The following is a 6723-nucleotide window of genomic DNA, read 5'->3' as shown; positions in this document are numbered from 1 at the left end:
TCGCCAGTTGAGAATCACTGCACTAGCATTTACACTGCACAAGACAACACCGTGATCCCACTCAGTGGAGAAATGAAAAACCCAAGGGTGCACCGCGCCATCATGCCATTAAATGTTCAGGAATTTGTGACTTTGTCATAGACATCCAGTGAAAAACTTGGAATGTAGACATGCAAGTTCATATTTCCAATGTCCTGCAATCTCTCTTGATTTCATGATGACCCAGGTCAGAACCATTCTCATTTCTATCCATCAAGCGCTCAGTCGAACTGTAAGTGCTCTTAGTGTTACGTTCTGAAATGTGTCAGAACGCAATTCCAAGTCTGCATTTTCAGTGTAGTCAAAGATGGCCACTACAGTTGCATTAGAGTATACTTTCATCTGTTTTCTCTTTCAGGTCAACTACTGTCACAGTGGAAGAAAATATTGCTGAGCATGCCAGTTCAGGTATGTAATACAACATATGTATAGCTAGTTGACATTTGTGTAAAAGAAGTGTCCTTAGTTGTATTCAATGTGCACTCACAGTGAAAAAAAACAACAGATAATATAACTCTAATGAAAATCAGGAGTACGCTTATTTTGATGTGCTGACTAACATAGCAAAGCACATGCATTTTTATTTTAACTTTAGTGTTAGTCATTCCATATTGCATTTAATATATTCATATTAAAGTTGAATATAACTTCATCATTACAAATATATTTAAATACACAACAAACAAGTTTAATAACATTATATTACATTACATTAGTTTACTGTACATTTAGCCGTATAACTACTGTCCTACTAAATTGGTCAAAAAAGTACTTTAAAGTTCAGATAATTGCAAAAACTAGGCAATAAAAGATTTGCATTTCATTGTAAATAACACGTAAGCAAGCGTTTTAAAAGATTGCAATTGAGTTTGCACTTAAGTATTATAAGTTCTGTAATAGGTGCTCTTTTAAAAGTATGAGAAAGTGTATTTCTTTTTCACAAGGGGTATAATAACACATATTGTTGAATTTTTGAAGGAAACTCTATTGTAATACCGAGGTGTGTTATTGTCAAAATGACACAAGAGTAATTTGAGAAAGAGTAAGCACTTGATTATGGGTCTGTTGTACTTGTGTAGAGTGTGTTTCTACACAGATTTGCATGTGGATAAATGCAAAGCAAAGTCTTGTCAGGGTGAACAACTGCAACAGAATCGCACTGAGATTGATTCTGCTTTTTTTTTGTGTGAATCCTGCAATAATAGGGGTGAATCTGAGTCTCTGAAAGCTCGCTGTGATCAGAATCTGCCGCCTGTGAGCAGGTGAATGCTGAAATCAATCATACTGTCAGAGTATTTACCTGAACAACACACACAAACACTCCAGTCAAGAGCTCACTGCTGATAACACAGATACAGACACCTTGATGGACACACACACACACACAGCACTTTATTAATGCCATCTGCTTCTGTTTAAACTCAGTGTCAGTCGTCTCATTACTGGATCTCCAGCCACAAGCCCGGCGTTCAGCAGGGACCCGCCGCTCCTCATGGGAAAGAGAGGCCTTTCTTCCTTCAGGAGACCACAGTTTCCCAGAGGAGACAGACCCACGGGGTTTCACAGTGTGTGAACCCTCAGACATATTCCCAACATCTTTCTCAAACAGCCACAGGAAACAGCAGTTCCTCAGTCCTTGCTTGGAGCCAGTGGTTTTGCACTCTATAAAGTCTCTTGCGGTTGGATGGGGCTTTCAGACTAGTAGCTGCGGACTAAAGACAGAGTTTTGTGCTCTCTGTGTTTTATACATATCCTGTGACAGATGTGGATCAAGCTCATGCTCATCATATGGATTAAATTTTGCTTTATTTTACAGACAAAAATCTGTATCGAGGACATGTCATTTGAATAAAGAAATTCAATTTACATTATATTCAACCTGAAGCCTAACTCTCTCTAAAAATGAATATTCATCAATTCATTCAATCAGGGACAATACACAATAACAATTCATAAAATCAATGTAAAATGTGCCAAATGTAGCAAAGGGGGTAATGTAGCGACCCGTAGTCCCAGGGCAGACTGAATGAATGAATACATCAGTACATAAATACCAACATTTTAACACTGATATCCCTATAAATGTTCACATTCAGATTTGTTAAAACCAAATGTAAACTTTTTTTTAAGAGAATTCTTAAAAAAACTTGTATTTCTACTTAATTTCTTTTTTAACATATTCAACTTCTATTGGGAGTCAATCATACTTTCATCTAAAGGCTAATGAAAACTGACTAAAAGTATATGTATATATATATAATATCAGTATTTGGGAGGGAAAATATATTTCATTTAGGTAATTATAAAAGTCATATTTTCTATTTTTAGAATTAAACACAATAATTATTTGTTTATTTGTGAATTTATGAATACAAATGAGCTTCTATTTAAACATGTGGACTGAAATATTATGTATTCTGAAAGACATCTTTTATTATTAATAACAAATGCAATATTGTCAAATATAATTACAATTTTAAATAACTGTTAACACACATATATATATTTGAAAATATAATTTATCCTTTGACGTAAAGCTGTATTTCCAGCATCATTCCTCCAGTCTTCAGAGTCACATGATCTTCAGAAATCCCTCTAATATAATGATTCGCTGCTCAATAAATATTTCTGATTATTATCAATGTTAAACACAGTTTTTGCAAACCTTGATACTTTTTTTCAGGATTCTTTGATGGATAGAAAATTCAAAGGAACAGCATTTATTTAATATAGAAATCTTTACTGTCACTTTTGATCAATCAAATTCATTATTGATGAATACAAGTATCTTATAGAAAACAGTAGTGTGCTGTGTTACATTTTATCAGTCGCTTTTTTTTTTTTACCAAAGAATGACCCCAAACTATAGCTAAGTTCAGCCCCCCTTCACACATATTAATGCACAAGTATTTCACGTGAAGCATCCTGCTAAGACAGCTGCTGTGAGGCATTAGTGCTGCAGCATTCAGTTGGACTGAATGTCCTCTTCCCTGTCTCTTAAAGGTCAACACACCTACTCAAGAAGACACACCAATTTACCTCTTGAGGACATTAGAAAGCGCTGGAGGGGTTCACATTTACACTGTAAAACCCCGGCCAGACGTCAGCTGCAAATGAACTAACCCCCGTTCAGGAATAGAGAAAAGATGTCAGATGCTTATAAAGGTTAAGCTTCATAAATAAAGCTCCAGAGATGCTTTTGAATTGATTGATTAACTACTACTGAATGCCACGGTGTAATCAGCTGAGTTTGAAGCTTTCTATAGGACAGAGAGATCAACCACTAATACTAATACAAACACGCATTACAACGCATTACTTACTGTACACTTCAAAGGACAAATGTTCACACACAACAGACTGGATTGAGGAGTACACAAACCAGAATAGGTATATGTATGAATTTCTGTAAGGAACTGGAATTAAAAAAAGATCAGCTTTCAAGCAAGTTTTATAATCTACACTCTTAAAAGAAATGGTTCTATTTAGAACCAAAAATGGTTCTATCACCCGCTTCATATATGGAACTCCAAAATGGTTCTATATAGAACCACTTTAATGGGTTCCATAAAAAGAACCCCAAATGGTTCTTTGAATCCAAGTTAGATGGTTCTATATAGAACCATTTAAGGGTTCTTTATTATTAAACAAGTTAAAATTATTATTGAATAAGAAAATATAAACAATCCAGAAAATTTAAAATGTTTCAATTTATTCAACTGTTTATACAAAAAATGTAGTGTCATTTAAAATTACACCTTTGTATACTCTGTGTTAGACAGCAAATTTCACATTTAAGATGTTTAATTACATTTAACCATTTAGTTTGAATTATTTCATTTAAGCATTTTCACTTTGCAATAAACATACATAAGCTTGTTTACGTACATATACAGTACTTCACTTTTACATATATCTCTGAAATGAGGAAAAACAAATCTTTTTTATATTTAACAGTGCAGATAAAAATCAATACATGAACAGTTAAAACAACTATTAAATAGCTCTACAATTTACACAAGTTGACTATACATTTTCAGTACAGGTATTGGTGTTCTTTTGCCGTGCTGTTGTCTAAGGTTAAGCATATATTTTTAAATAAAAGTCATTGTGTGCTTAATGTCAACCGGGTACTGCACATTGAAGAGAAAATAGACTGCAAATAGGCATTCCACAGCCTGTGTCATGTCAATGTCTGCCTCTCTTATGATGTTCACATTGTCCATTATAATGCTGACACTTTCAGCCTTGAGGGGATCAGGAGAGCCGTTAAACACTATGGTTGGTGTAGCACCTTTGGGTTCCTGTAAAACAAACATTTCACCTTTTGAGTGCTTTTCACCAATTAACAGAAGTCATCAAATAGACTTAAAAATTACCCCATAATTTACTTACCAAAAAAACAACCAATGTATATGACTGTTTCTCCAGTTTAACACAATCTGAGATATATTTAATAATAAAAAGCTTTGTAATGTGTTTGAATGTCAACATTACCACGTCAGTTCCACTTTGATTACTTTGAATCTCATCGGTTCTTTCGTTCTTTTAAATGAATAGTTCATGACACAACACAGATATGACAGCTAAAAACGTGACACGCAAGAACCAACAAGACTCATAATTATCGATGTAAAGCTGATGTGCCACCCCATTGGATGTTATTCCCTTATCTATACATAGTCTAATTATAGCAACCTATCTTGGCAAATGTAATCTCACTAACGTACCATTTGTACATACCATTTTGCTTTAGAAGACAAGTATTAAACCCTGGAGTTGTACAGATTTCTTTTATGATTTAAATTGGGGTGCCATTCAATGACATTGCAAAGCAGTGCAAACAGTACAAAGTTTATGACTAAGGAAGAGAGTGAGTAAATTATAGGGTAAATGTAATTTTTTTTTTAATTGTTACAAATTTGGCATAAGGGTGAGTAAACTGACTAATATTTTTATATTTGCATGAACAGTTCCTTTAATTCAAGTCAAGTGCATCAAATGTTAATGAAACTACAGAAGACTATACTTACACTATCTACACAGTAGAGGAAGCTGGCGTTTTCTTTAAATAGTGCTGGCAATAAAATGAGTGCAGCATTCCTAACGAGACCTACAAACAGATACAAATTATTGTATATTAGGTACAGAAATCAATTAAAGGGATAGTTTACCCAAAAATGAACATTCTGTCATCATTCACTCAGTCTTGTCATTTTAAACCTATATAGCTTTCTTTCTTCAGCATGACACAAAAAAATTATTTTGAAGAATGTTGGTGACCGAACAATGCTGGTACTCATTCACTTCTATTATATAGACACCAAACCAATGGGCACCGTCGTTGTTTGGTTACCATCCTTCTTCAAAATATCTTCTACTGTGTTCTGAAGAAGAAAGCCATAAAGATTTGAAATGACAAGAGGTGAGTAAAGGATGACGATTTTTATTTGGGGGTTAACTGTTCCTTTAATATTTGCATTATTTTAATACATGTTTTCACTAATACAATTTATAGGAGATACAACCTTTACATTGACAATGCAAACAATGCAACTTTACACTGGGCATGGAACAGATAGGTTAGATGGGGAAAGATATATGGTGTAGTTACCTTCTGTGGTTTCCTCTGCTAGTCCAATGAAATTGGCGTAATTTTTTTGTTTTTTTTTTGACTTCCTTCTTTTACACTCCTGATGATGTTTGGGGCCATTTCATTCAGAGATGTTTCCATGTTCTTCGCCAAGTCGGTTTAAACCTCATTGTCATTTCATGCAGAATCTTAAATACAAAACAACAGTACATGCTGTCTCAGTCCCAATAACACAGTTTTTAAATCAATTCCAAGCAAAGAATTTTAGTTGTTCTCTAGCAGATCATCTTCAGGAACCTCCTCCTCACTTTCATTGTTCTCTTCAAATAAAGTAGCCTTTTCAAATAGGGGATGATGCAAAACTTGTCTGTGCTTTCGATAGATATGGTTTCTGTAACTTGCAACAGTTTTATATCTTCTAAAACATCCCTCAATGTCACAGGTAAATCTAAAATCTGCTTGGTGGTTATGTTGCACTTGCAGGTGAGTTAGAAACTTTGTGAGTTGAAACTTCACAACATCACAAAATGAACATTTATACATTTTCATCTGTAACGTTACCTCTGAAACTTTCTTTTGCATCAATGAGGTTTATAGTTTCAAGCCAGTGGCACGTGTCATCTACTGACCATTTATCAACCATGGTTATCTGGGGATTAAAAAAAAACAAAGCAGGGCTCCAGACTGCGACCAAATGGTCGCATTTTGCGACCAAATTTTGAGAGTGTGCGACTGAATTTTACATCCAGTCGCACATGTGCGACCAGTAGATTTGCACACGCACGCACGCAAACACACACACACACTTGCACACTCGCGTCTCATTGAGTGATGCCTGTCTGTGAGGCGGCAAATGCGTGTGAGAAGAATAGGGAATGGCCACTGTAAGTGGCTAAAATGTGTGGAGGGGGAGGGGCCTAGAGATAATTGAGCGGGCGTAAACATCTGTGGGAAGGAAACCGAGACAAATATCATCACAACCTGATATGTGCGTGCGTCTGAGCTATGAACAAGCGAACTATTGATTCGTTCTTCCGACCTGCGGCTAGTGTACCAGTGCCAGAGTCTACAGTGTCACCGTCAGATGATGA

The 6723-nt window shown here is 35.3% G+C and overlaps 1 long non-coding RNA gene across 1 annotated transcript; it reads right to left on the bottom strand.

Annotated features, from left to right (window-relative positions):
- Positions 1-3968: 3968 nt before the first annotated feature.
- Positions 3969-6283, bottom strand: LOC128020314 (uncharacterized). The gene is made up of 4 exons (XR_008185344.1): positions 6194-6283; positions 5654-5820; positions 5073-5152; positions 3969-4343 (listed from the first exon to the last, which is right to left on the bottom strand). It is a non-coding gene; the product is annotated as an uncharacterized LOC128020314 (long non-coding RNA).
- Positions 6284-6723: the final 440 nt, after the last annotated feature.

This window comes from Carassius gibelio, chromosome A9 (genome assembly GCF_023724105.1).
Source record: "Carassius gibelio isolate Cgi1373 ecotype wild population from Czech Republic chromosome A9, carGib1.2-hapl.c, whole genome shotgun sequence".
NCBI classification, from domain to species: domain Eukaryota; kingdom Metazoa; phylum Chordata; class Actinopteri; order Cypriniformes; family Cyprinidae; genus Carassius; species Carassius gibelio.
This window is presented reverse-complemented; position numbering and strand designations above follow the sequence as displayed.